The sequence below is a fragment of the Pristiophorus japonicus genome, chromosome 19 (assembly GCF_044704955.1).
Source record: "Pristiophorus japonicus isolate sPriJap1 chromosome 19, sPriJap1.hap1, whole genome shotgun sequence".
NCBI lineage: Eukaryota > Metazoa > Chordata > Chondrichthyes > Pristiophoridae > Pristiophorus > Pristiophorus japonicus.
In genome coordinates this window covers 4,600,308-4,613,884 of record NC_091995.1, presented here as the reverse complement: position 1 = coordinate 4,613,884, position 13,577 = coordinate 4,600,308, and the positions used below count along the sequence as shown (strand labels likewise).

General features: G+C 43.9%; 2 protein-coding genes across 3 annotated transcripts in view; both read left to right on the top strand.

Annotated features, from left to right (window-relative positions):
* Positions 1-7,285, top strand: part of LOC139229650 (nuclear factor 7, ovary-like) — a 43,850-nt gene extending 36,565 nt beyond the window's left edge. The window contains exons 9-11 of the mRNA XM_070861171.1: positions 1,520-1,613; positions 1,809-3,059; positions 4,520-7,285. The gene's annotated coding sequence lies outside the window, so the exon portion shown is untranslated. The remainder of the gene's footprint in view (positions 1-1,519; positions 1,614-1,808; positions 3,060-4,519) is intronic.
* Positions 7,285-13,577, top strand: part of LOC139229651 (zinc-binding protein A33-like) — a 29,290-nt gene continuing 22,997 nt past the window's right edge. For both annotated transcript variants that reach the window (XR_011587771.1, XM_070861173.1), the window contains exon 1: positions 7,285-9,543. The gene's annotated coding sequence lies outside the window, so the exon portion shown is untranslated. The remainder of the gene's footprint in view (positions 9,544-13,577) is intronic.

Here is a 13,577-nt window from a genome sequence, read left to right as displayed (position 1 = left end):
TCCACAGCCCTTTGGGATAGAGAATTCCAAAGATTCACATCCCTCTCAGCAAAGAAATTCCTCATCTCAGTCTTCAATGGCCGACTGCTTATCCTGAGACTATGTCCCCTAGTTCTAGACTCTCCAGACAAGGGAAACAACCTCTCAGCATCTACCCTGTCAGTCCCCCTCAGAATCTTGTGTTTCAATGAGAACACCTCTCTTTCTTCTTAATTCCAGAGAGTATGGGCCCAATGCACATTGGGGAGGGGGGAGAGGAAGGGGGTGAGGTGAGGAGGAGGTGGGATACAAATAATCCCCATCATATAATGGGTAATCTTAGTCATGGGTGAAAGACAATCTGTGCATGGGATCTTCTGTTTTGTGTGAGGGGGCTGTCGTCTATTGTAAGGTGTGTATGTATGTGCTTAAATTAGACTTGTGTAAAGAATCTGCTGATAGCCGGAGTATAGGCAAGAAATGATACTGTATCAGGACTATTTCAGTCACACACTGTCGCTGACTCGTGTCTGACAGTTTCTAGCAGAGGGCATGTCATGCTGCAATAATGGTGTGTGTTAGTCCCTTAGAAAGAAAGACTTGCATTTATATCGCGCCTTTCACAAGCTCAGGACGTCCCAAAGTGCTTTACAGCCAATGAAGTACTTTTGAAGTGTAATCAATATTGTAAAGTAGAAAACGCAGCAGCCAATTTGCACACAGCAAGATCCCACGAACAGCAATGTGGCAATGACCAGCTCATCTGTTTGTGATGTTGTTTGAGGGATAAATATTGGCCCAGGACACTCGGGAGAACTCCCCTGCTCTCCTTCCAAATAGGAAACTTGGTGTTGCCTGACTTTGCATTTTATTTACATTTCAGGATATCTTGTGAGCTGGAGGGGGGCGGGAATCTTAGTGTGAATCTGTAATGTTGTTGAAGTATAGAAAGCTCAGTTCTTCTGTTTATAGTTCAGCTGATTCTGCATGTCGTAACTCAGTATGTCCCGGCTCAGTGTGATTGGGACAGTCATGCCACTTACTGTGTGTTGATGCAAAGCAGTTTGAGATTGATGGCGAGGGGAGATGTGCAGAGTAACTCTGAAGATCAATAGTTTCCATTGACTGTGGGCCAGGAGAGAGTTTGACTCCACTTCAGCTTTGCAACAACTGCAACCATTATGGAGTGCAGTTAAAACAGTTATTCGAGCTAAGAATTTTTTTTAATTCACTTTTTTAATCTAATTTTAGCAAAGCCCTGACTCTGTTGTCAGTGCCTAGAATCATAGACACACACAGCACAGGAGGAGGCCATTCTGCCCATCGTGCCTGTGCTGGCTCTTTGAAAGAGCTGTCCCATTAGTCTCACTCCCTGCTCTTTCCCCAGAGCCCTGTGAATGTCTCCTACTCAACTATTTATCCAATTCTCTTTTGAAAGTTACTATATTGAATCTGCTTCCCCTGCCCTTTCAGGCAGTGCATTCCCCTCATTTCCCCCCTGTTTTTTTTTGCTTCAGACCTTATTTAATTTAAATTTCAGGTGAAAATGAACACAATCCTACATTCTCTGAGGCAGAAGAAAACCCCTTGACGATTTTGAGCTTAAACAGTAAGAGAACATCTCCGAAATGAAGGTGAGTTCTCAGTGGGCCGATGTGGTCTGTGCCTCTATGGGTAGCGTGTTATGCACCCCATGCCTGGCGAACAGAACTCTATCCCTATGCATTTTCAGCAGTGTGGCTTGGTGTTTATTAAGCATTGTGATCAATGTACTGGTGACCTGCGATAGTTTTGCTTCCTCCTTTAACAAACTCTTTTTGTCTTCACAGGAGCAGTCGAATCAATCGCAGAACCTCATCGCCTCTGAATTTTCTACATTGCGCAATATTTTTGATGAAGAGGAATGGAACTTGGTCGAAGAACTGAATGAAGAAAAGGATGATATTTTATTCAGAATGGAGACAAATCTGCGAGAAATCCGAGACCATTCATGATAAGCTTTCCTTGTAGATAAATAACCTGCACTTGGGGATAGAAAATACAATTTTGAAATTATCAGATGATACAAAACTTGGCAATGTAGGGAATAGTGAGCAGGATAGTAGCAGACTTGAGGAGGACAGACTGGAGAAATGGGCAGACACATGGCAGATACAATTTAATGTGGATGAGTGTGAAGTGATGCATTGTGGGGCAAACAACATGGAGAGGCAGTATAATCTTCATGGTGCTATTTTGAGGATTGTGCAAGAACAGAAGGATCTGGGGTAAATGTTCACAAATCTTTGAAGGTGTCAGGGCAAGTTAATAAGACAGCCGAGAAAGCTTGTGGGATACTTGGCTTTGTAAATAGGGGCACTGAATTCAAAAACAAGGAAGTCATACTAAACCTTTGCAAATCACTGGTTAGGCCTCAGCTGGAGTATTGTGTAGAATTCTGGGAACCCCACTTGAGGAAGGATGTCAAGGTCCTGGAGAGGGTAAGAAGGAGGTTTACTCGGATGACAATAGGAATGAGGGACTTGAGTTAAATGGAGAGATTGCAGAATCTGGAATTGCTCTCCTTGGAGCAGAGAAGGTCACGGGGGACACCTAATAGAGGTATTCAAAATTCTGAGGGGTTTGATTGAGCAAACGGGGAGAAACCGTTTCTTCTGGCAAGTGGATCAGTAGCCAGAGGTCATAGATTTAAAATAATTGGCAAGAGAACTCGAGGGGAAATGTGGAGATATTTTTTCACAAAGTGTTATTTAGATTTGGAAACTGAAAGGGTGTTGGAAGTAGATTCCAGAGGGACTTTCAAAAGGCAATTGGACATGTACTTGAAGAGGATTAATTTGCAAGGTTATGGGGAAAGACTTGGGTGTGGGAATAAATTGGAGAGCTCTTTCACAGGATGAACTGCTTTAATCTCCTCACTGTCTTTGACATCCAGGCCCACATCACATCCTTGCTGTCCACTCTGCTCTGCCTTAATACTTTTTTCTTTTTTTTTAGGGAGTTGTGGAAATCTAGAACACTCTCGCTCTAAAGACTGAATGCGAGGATCAAACATTTCAACATTTCCAAGACTGAGATGGGTAGATTATTGTTGGTTAAGGGCATCAAGGGATATGGAGCAAAAGTGGGTAAATGCAGTTGAGGTACAGATCAGCCATGATCTAACTGAATGGTGGAACAGGCTCCTCCTGTCCCTGTGCACCATCCTCTGCAGTCAGCCATGTTTATAATATTCCCACAACACTGTAGTTCCCGAGTGCTACAGTAGCCTCATGTTTTGGAATTGCTGATCCCTAATGCATTCCGCATTCACGTCTATACAGCTTACTGTAGATGTTCCCATCTTTTGGCCCCCAGTTTCCCTTGTTAATGTTACCTGGTGCTTGTATATCACCCACCTGCTGTCTAGATTCCACTCTGTAATCAATGTCATGTGGATCACCTTTCCTCCTGGCCTTCTCCCTCCTATCCAATGTAAATGCTTCCTGCAGCTACTTCAATGTTCCTGACCAGTTCCATTGTTTTTATTTAGTCATCTCTCTCCCACTTTTTGTCACAAGAACAATACCATTTACTTTTCAAAGTCCCATATTATTTTAGCAGCAAGTTGACTGGCAGTTATTAATATTTACGAGTTGTTTTGCAAAGATCTTTATCACCCAGAACAGGAAGTATGTCAAAGGGAATTGCCTTGATTTTCTAGGCCATCCTTGCATGGGAGGGTTCAGAGTCCTTACAGGATTTCTTACATTGTCATTTAGGCCTCCCTGCTCCTCCAGTATCTTTTGTCATTTATCTTCAATGCGCACAGACCTATCTCTAGGTAACCAACTCATCATCATTACCACACTCATCACCACCCACCTCCCTACAGCCAGAATCTCCCTGCATCTCATAACTGCATCTTTGTCCTAACCATGTTCTCTGGCTTCTGAACTACTTCTTCCTCTATGACTTGGTCTTCTGCATTCGGAGTTAGTCCTTGATCTAATTGAATGGTGGAACAGGCTCGAGGTGTTGAATGGCCTACTCCTGTTCCTATGTTCCTATATCTCACATTGTTGTGGCTTTCTCAGCGTCTTTACAGGAGATTGTCCTGCCGTCAGTGTATTCTCTATTATCTTTTGTGCTCGATTTCTTTCTTCTTTCTGTTTCTTGCTGACCCTGTTGGGGTACTGAAGTTGCATGTTCAGCCATGAACTCATTGAATGACGGTGCAGGCTAGAAGGGCCGAATGGCCTACTCCTGCACCTATTTTCTATGTTTCTATGTTTCTATGTTGCAAAAATCTCTGTCACAGGTCCCCAGTGACTCGCCCTCAATATTGAGTACCAGCCCATCTACTTCACTAAAGTCTGACTCAATTCGTCCAATACTATCCATTCGCCGTTTATCATTAGATTTTCAGATCAGCGAGTTGCTCCACACTTTACTGTTGACTCTCGGGCTCTTTCGTGCTGCAAAGTCAGTCTTGTTTAGTCTGTTTGGGCACTGCTATCGGTCTGCTGTGCGTTAACATTTGTGTTTCTGTCTATTTCAGGAGAGTACGCCCGAGGAGCCATAGCAGGAGAAAACAGGAAGAAAACACATTTAAAAGTTCTTTATCTGAATGTACGCAGCGTTCATAACAAAGTAGATGAGATGTTGGCACAAATAGTTACAAATGGGTATGATCTGGTAGCCATAACAGAGATGTGGTTGCAAGGTGACCAGGACTGGGAACTAAACATTCAGGGGTACTTGACAATTCAGAAGGACAGACAAAGAAAAGGAGGTGGGGTAGATCTGTTGATGAAGGATGGAATCACTGCAACAGTGAGAAACGATATTGGCTCAAATGATCAGGATGTTGAAACATTTTGGGTGCAGATAAGGAATAATGAGGGGAAAAAGTCACTGTGGGCATAGTCTATAGGCCCCCAACAATAGCAACTCTGTTGATCGGAGTATTAACCAAGAAATAGTGGGTGTTGTAAAAAGAGAACAGCAATAATCATGGGTGATTTTAACCTCCATATTGATTGGACAAATCAAATTGGTCAAGGTAGCCTTGAGGAAGAGTTCATAGAGTGCATAGGAACTGGTTCCTTGATCAGTATGTAACGGAACCAACCAGGGGGCAGGCTATCTTCGATCTGGTCCTGTATAATGAAATTGTTTATTAATCCTATCGGCTTGTAAAGGATCCCCTTGAAATGAGTGATCATAGTATGGTTGAATTTCAAATTCAGATGGAGGGCGAGAAAGTTGGATCTCAAACCAGCGTACCAAGCTTAAATGAAGGAGACTACAAAGGTATGAGGGCAGAGTTGGCCAAAGTGGACTGGGAAAATAGATTAAAGTGTAGGACAGTTGATGAACAGTGGCGTACATTTCAGAAGATATTTCATAACTCTCAAGAAAAATATATTCCAGTGAGGAGGAAATGGTGTAAAAGAAAATATAGCTATCCGTGGCTAACTAAAGAAATAAAGGACAGTATCCAATTAAAAACAATGGCATACAAAGTGGCCAAAACTAGTGGGAGGACAGAAGATTGGGAAGCTTTTAAAAGCCAGCAAAGAGCGAATAAAAAAATGATTAGGAAAGTAAACTAGCAGGAAATATAAAAACAGATAGCAAAAGTTTCTACAGATATATAAAAAGGAAAAGAGTGGCTAAAGTAAATGTTGATCACTTAGAGGATGAGAATGGGGAATTAGTAATGGGGAGCATGGAGATGGCAGAAACTCTGAACAAATATTTTGTATCAGTCCTTACGGTAGAGGACACTAAAAAATATCCCAACAGTGGTAATCAAGGGGCTAAAGAGGGGAAGGAACTTAACACAATCACAATCACTAAGGAGGTGGTACTCAGTATGATAAAGGGACTGAAGGCGGATAAATCCCCTGGACCTGATGGATTGAATCCTAGGGTCTTAAGGGAAGTAGCGGCAGTGATGATGGATGCATTTGTTGTAATTTACGAAAATCCACTGGATTCTGGAGAGGTCCCAGCAGATTGGAAAACTGTAAATGTAATGCCCCTATTTAAAAAAACTTGGCAGACAAAAAGCAGGAACCTATAAACCAGTTAGCATGACATCTGTGGTTGGGAAAATGTTGGAATGCATTACTAAAGAAGCAGCAGTAGGACATTTGGGAAAGCATAATTCAGTCAGGCAGAGTCAGCATGGATTTATGAAGGGAAAGTCATGTTTGACAAACTTGCTGGAATTCTGAGAGGATATAACTAACAGGGTGGATAACGGGGAACCAGTGGATGTGGTGTATTTGGACTTCCAGAAGGCATTTGACAAGGTGCCACATAAAATGTTATTGCACAAGATAAAAGTTCACGAGGTTGGGGGTAATATTAGCATGGATAGCGGATTGGCTAACTAACAGAAAACTGAGAGTTGGGATGAAATGGTTCATTCTCGGGTTGGCAATCAGTAACCAGTGGGGTGCCACAGGGATCAGTGCTGAGACCCCAACTATTTACAATCTATATTAATGACTTGGATAACTTTGTAACGTAGCCAAGTTTGCTGACGATACAAAGATGGGAGGAAAAGCAATGAGAGAGGACACAACATCTGGAAAAAGTGAGTGGACAAAAATTTGGTAGCTGGAGTATAATGTTGGAAAGTGTGAGGTTATGCACTTTGGCAGAAAAGAATCAAAGAGCAAGTTACTTTTTTAAACAGTGAAAAATTGCAAAGTGCTGCAGTATCGCAGGACCTGGGGGTCCTGGTGAACGAACACAAGGTTAGTATGCAGGTACAACAAGTGATCAGGAAGGCCAGTGGAATCTTGGCCTTTATTGCAAAGGGGATGGAGTATAAAAGCAGGGAAGTCTTGCTATCGTTATACAAGGTATTGGTGAGGCCGTACCTAGAAAACTGCGTGCAGTTTTGGTTTCCATATTTAAGATACTTGCTTTGGAGACAGTTCAGAGAAGGTTCACTAGGTTGATTCCGGAGATGAGGGGGTTGACTTATGAGGAAAGGTTGGGCCTCTACTCATTGGAATTCAGAAGAATGAGAGGTGATCTTGTCGAAATGTATAAGATTATGAGGGGGCTTGACAAGGTGGAAGCAGAGAAGATGTTTCCACTGACAGGGGAGACTGGAACTAGGGGGCATAATCTAAGAATAAGGGGCCACCCATTTAAAACTGAGATGAGGAGGAATTTTTTCTCTGAGGATTGTAAATCTGTGCAATTTTCTGCCTCAGAGCTGTGGAAGCCGGGTGATTTAATTAAATTTAAGACAGATAGACAGTTTCTTAACCGATAAGGGAATAAGGGGTTATAGGTTATGGGGAGCGGGCAGGGAAGTGGACATGAGTCCATGATCAGATCAGCCATGATCGTATTAAATAACGAAACAGGCTCGAGGAGCCAAATGGCCTACTCGTGCTCTTATTTCTTATGTTATGTTTCTTATTATTCATATGTGCGATTCTCTTTGCAAAATACTTTTTCACCAAAAACAGGACGTATAACAAAGGAAAATTGCCTTGATTTTTTTTTAGGCCATCCTTGCATGGGAGAGTTCAGTGCTCTTGCAGCATTTCTTACATTGTCATTTAGCCCTTCCTGTTCCTCCAGTACCGTTTTGTCATTTATCTTCAATGTGTACAGACAAAGGGACCCGGGAGTGCATGTCCACAGAACTCTCCGTGAAGGTAGCAGACCAGGTGGATAAGGTGATGAAGAAGGCATGCCTTTTTAGCCGAGGCATAGAATATAAGAGCAGGTGGGTTATGCTTAAACTGTATAAAACACTGGTTAGGCCACAGCTGCAGTACTGTGTGCAGTTCTGGGCACCGCATTACAGGAAGGATGTGATTGCACTGGAGAGGGTACAGAGGAGATTTACGAGGATGTTGCTGGGATTGGAGAATCTTAGCTATGAGGACAGATTGGATAGGCTGGGTTTGTTTTCCTTGGAACAGAGGAGGCTGAGGGGTGACCTCATTGACGTGTATAAAATTATGAGGGGCCTAGGTATAGTGGATAGAAAGGGCCTATTTCCCTTAGCAGAGGGGTCAACAACCAGGGGACATAAATTTCAAATAATTGGTGGAATGTTTAGAGGGGATTTGAAGGGAAATATTTTCATGCAGAGGGTTGTGGGGGTCTGGAACTCACTGTGTGAAAGGGTAGTAGAGGCAGAAACCCTCACCACATTTAAAAAGTACTTGGATGTGCACTTGTGCTGTAACCTGCAGGGTTACAGACCTAGACCACGAAAATGGGATTAGGCTGGATCGCCTCTTGTTGGCTGGTGTGGACACGATGGGCCGAAATGGCCTCCTTCCGTGCTGTAAACTTCTATGATTCTATCCCTAGGTAACCAACTCGTGATCATTTCCACAATCATCACCATCCACCTTCCTACAACCAGAATCTCCCTGCACCTCCCCAACTGCATCTTTGTCCTCACCATGTTCTCTGGCTTCTGAACTACTTCCTCCATGACTTGGTCTTCTGAATAAAGGAGTTAGTGCTTGATCTAATTGAATGATGGAATGGCTGACTCCTGTTCCTATGTTCCTGTATCTGCAAATTGTTGTGGCTTTCTCAGTGTCTTTACAAGCATTCTTCCTGCTGAGAGTGCATTCTCTGTTATGTGCTCAGTTTCCTCCAGCACTTATTTCTGTTTCTTGCTGCCCCTGTACCTGTTGCAAAAATCCCTGTCACAGGTGCCCAGTGACTCGCTCTCAATATTGAGTACCAGCCCATCCACTTCACTAAACTCTGACTCAATTAGTCCAATACTATCCACTGGCCTTTGCTAATGAGCTTTACAATCGTTTCCTTCCATTAGTTCCCGTCCGCTCCTCTCAAAGACCCAAACCTTTTCCTTCAGGTTTTGGGCAGCTGAGATCAGCGAGTTGCTCCAAACTTTACTATTGACTCTCGAGCTCTTTCATGCTGCAAAGTCGAGCCTTGTTTAGTCTGTTTGAGCACTGCCAGCGGTCTGCTGTGCGTTAACATTTGTGTTTGTCTATTTCAGGAGAGTCCGCCCGAGGAGCAGAGGTATGACACGCTCTCCAAAAATAACGGAACAACATTATAAAACAGGATATTGAAGAGCTGGTTTTATTTTCTGTTTAATATTTCATATTTACATTATTAGTGAAGACGACCATCTCTTTCTCCTTTCTCCTGTACTTTCTCCTGTACATCTATATCCTTTTTCTAATATCCTCTTCCTATATTTGTGTGTCCGCAGCATTGAGAGTTTTGAATTATCAGCAGCTTGTCACAATCTGGGAATCATTTGTATTGTCTGGATTTAGACAGTCAGTCGATCAACTCAGATTTGTGTTTTATTTATTTCAGGAGGAAACCCATCAGAAGCGGAGGAAGGACATGTTCTTTAATGCATAATTTGGTAAAATAACTCAGAAAAGTGTTTATGTTCAATTTGTAACCAATTGTTTGATATTTGCAGGATCAGTGATGACGGTAATGTCCTGACATTAGCAGATGCCGCCCTGTCGATCGAAAAATTCGACGGTCCTTTACTGTTCACAGTGTGGAGAGAAATAATGGACACCATTAACCCCGGTAAAACGCATATATGTTCCTTTGTCCTGATTTATAACCTCATAATTTGATTCGTTATACATAAAAATACAATAGAAAGCATCTTTTAGTTCTAAGTAGTTGCAGAAGAACGTGCGTAAAAGTGACTAGAATGGAATTCATGAGTTATTCAAGCACCAAATCCACCTTCTAAAAAGCATCACCTTCAACTGGTCAGCTGCAAATGTCAGCTCCCCGAATATGACCAACACAGGGACCGTCAGATCAACCACAGCCTCCAGAACCCAGCGATAATTTGCATACTTCAGCAAGAGGAACCCCCGCCCTTCCCAGCTGCACCTTTCCTCCTCTACAATACTCACCCTCCAGGCTGTCTGCCTGTTGGGGGAGGAGGAGTGGTGAGGGGTATGCAGTCACTGTGGGCATGGGCAACAAGCGGATTGCAATCCACTTCCTGAAAGTGTCACCGAGGCTTTATTCACTCAATTGTCTTGAGGAAACATTCCACTCGCCCTCGACAAATGTATTTTCTGCATCCATGGAGAGTATCAGGGTAGAGGTATGACAGTGGTGCATCACGATGAATAACCACAGGGGTTTTGTCACCAGGTGCTGCCCAGGTTGTTTGTTTGCATGGACCAGGCCAGAAATATCTGGAGGGTAAGATCTTGTCCAATATTTTCTCGTCAGCATTTAGGTGGGATTTAGTTTCCTGCAATGAGCAGTGGTGGTGACCTTTCTTTTCATGTGCATTAACATGATTGTGACTAAGTCTGTGTCCTTGTCTCCAGCACATGGTGTAGGGGTTTCAGTAGGAGCAGAATAAGCACCATAATTAGGGTCTTGTAAAACTCGGTATGGGTGCGATTGGTTGGTGTGGAACCAGGTCACTACTTTCCCCCAGATTGCTCCGTCTGCTTGTCCTGTTTCCCTGTGTATGCTGGGAGCTTGTCCCGTTGGGAGTGAAGAGCACAGTTTAGGTCTCCACCCATGGTCACTGTGCTGTCCATACGTGGGGCGAGTGTGAAGATTGCTGATGTGGGGAATGTCCTCATTCAGGACACAGGACTGAAGCGGCCTCCTTCTCCAAGAAAGTATATCTCCAGAGCAATGGGAAGGTTCCTGTTGATTTTCTGTCCCCTCCACAAATTCCATTCCCTAGCTATTGACTCCATCCCTCTCCCCAGTTCTGTCTGAGGCTGCACCAGAATATTCGCAACCTTGGTGTCATACTTGTCCCTGAAATAAACTTTCGACCACATATCCGCAGCGTGCATAAGACCGCCTATTTCTACTTCCGTAACATTGCCCGTCTCAGCTCTTTCCTCAGCTCATCTGTTGCTGAAACTCTCATCCATGCCTTTGTTACTTCTAGACTTGACTATGCCAATGCACTCCTGGCTGGCCTCCCACTTTCTACCCTATGTAAACTAGAGGTCATCGAAAACTCGGCAGACCTACATTGGCTCCCGGTTAAGCAATGCCTCGATTTCAAATTCTCATCCTTCATTCTGTTGTGGAGTATTAAAACGATAACACTCACACGAAAGGTCTTTTATAGAGAAAATAGTTGTTTATTAAAACCTGATTAATCAAGGGAGATCCGGCCTCATCAGTACCGTTACTGAGTGGTCTCAATGCCAATTTCATGGGACAAGCTACGCAGTTATATTCTTATACAGTCCAAATACACTCAAAATGGTGGAACTATGCAGAGAAGTGTTCCATTGGTTATTTGCCATCAGTCCCCGCCCACCTGCTACTAATATATTGGTTAATACAGGTTACAGGCAATATCATTGGGTGCTAGTTACATTAATTTTATTGGTTACAGTCATTTCTAATGATTCCATTGATACATTCAGTACTGACGACTGTTGCGAGGGAATAGCCCCCTACAGGTTATATGTTACATTTCTGGGAATGTCTTCCCAGGCTAATTCTCATACTAATGTCCTTGGCAGACATATGGCTACCCTCTGCTTAAAAAAGGCATTGTCCCTGTTATCTCATGTGGCTGGAACATCGTGGCCTCCTCTTATTATTTCTGTGAGCTGTCTATATAAATCTTGTGGGTATTCTTATCTCCTAAGAGAATTTCTCTGACCTTAATATTTTTGCCTAATTCAGCTATTCTACCATGAGCGCATTTTAAATCTTACTCTGTCTTTCTTACTTTATTTTAATTACATTGAATTAGTTTACCTGATTAAGGTTTTTCGCTCTTACATTTCCAAATCTCTCCATGGCCTCGCCCCTCCCCATCTCTTTAATCTCCTTCAGCCGCACAACATACTGAGATATCTGCGCTCCTCAAATTCTGCCTTCTTGAGCATCCCTGATTATAATTGCTGAATCATCAATGGCTGTGCCTTGAGCTGCCTGGGCCCCAAGCTCTGGAACTCCCTCCCTAAACCTCTCCGCCTCTTTCCTCTTTCAAGGTGCTGCTGAAAACCTATCTCTTTTTGACCAAGCTTTTGGTCATTTCGTCTTATGTGGCTTGGTGTCAAATCTTTATCTTATAACAATCCCGTGTAGCATCTTGCTACTACGTTAAAGGTGTTCTACGAATGCAAGTTGTTGTTGTTGCTGAGTATGGAAGGTGTTTAACCCCCAGGTATTTTAACCCCAATTTGTGGTGCATTAAACTGGAAACAATATTTAGTTGTACATTGAGGCTCCAGTTCCAGATTTTGTTCATTTTATTTTTTACATTACCACAAAACACCAAAGTGCTGAGGCGAGTGGGTGTAATGTTTTATATTTTCAGAAGCAGTGACCTCCCTCCGTGGAAGTCCCGGTGTTTTCTGCTCCGTTCCCCAGCGAGTCTCTCCCCCGATCCCGAGCGAGTCTCTCCCCCCGATCTCCAGCGAGTCTCTCCCCCGACCCCGAAAGGGAGTGGGGAGGGGGGTAAAGGGGGAGACAAAGTGGGGAGGAACAGAGCGGGGGGGATGGAGAGAGAGAGAGCGGTGGGGTTGGGTCAGGAGGGGGAGAGAGAGAACGGGGGTGGTGGTTGGGGAGAGGGGATAGAGAGTTGGGGGTGGGGGGGGGTGTGGGGAGAGAAGAAACAAATGGATGGTGAATTGTGGAGGGGAACTCACTGGGTGGAATGAGCTGTGAACTGCAGGAACCCGGTGACCTTCCTGCCTGTAATGTTGCTCCACAGGCAGAAGGTGGCGCTACATGGCGGTGTTTGAGATGAATCAGTGCAACACCTCTGCTGCCAAGCCTGTTATTAAACTGCACAATAGAAGCGGTCCTTAGTAAACAGCTCAGCATGCTCAAGGGGTTAAATGGCCTCCTCCTGTCCCTCTCCTGAACTAATGGGACTGATTTTAAGAGCCACTGCCTGGTGTAACCGGAGTGATAGTCTCCTGGAAATGTCACTAAAGTTTATGCTGGCGCTTCAGCCATCGCCACCTTGGGTGGGGTCCTGAGATGGGCAGCGGGAACGCCCGCCTGTTTCAGGGGGGGGGAACCTCGTCAAACTGGGGTCCCGTGACGTACCCTGATTGCAATTCTGAGGTACAAATGGGTGGTGTGCGAGCCTGTTAAAAGTAATTTTTGTTTGAAAACAGCTCTCTCTCCTATAAACAAACACATTCCTGACATCACAACCATTATATTTCTGATTACATTTTGTTTACAAATATTTTAAACCTTCCCCGTGTTCTGCTCCCTTCAAGGCCGTTCTTTCATCTTTTTTTCATGGATGTGCGAACATTTCATGTTGAAAGTCTCTTCTGTATTTTGTTCATTCATTCCTGGGATGTGGTGGTGCAAGGCCAGCATTTATTGCCCATCCCTCATTGCCCTTGAGAAGGGGATGGTGAGCCACCTTTTTGAACTGCTGCAGTCTGTGAGGTGAAGGTGCTCCCACAGTGCTGTTAGGGAGGGAGTTCCAGGGTTTTGACCCAGCCACGATGAAGAAACGGCTGATATATTTCCAAGTGAGGAAGGTGTGTAACTTGGAGGGGAACTTGTAGGTGAGGGTGTTCCCCTGCACCTGTCCCTCTAGGTGGTAGAGGTCATGGGTTTGGGAAGTTGCTGCAGTG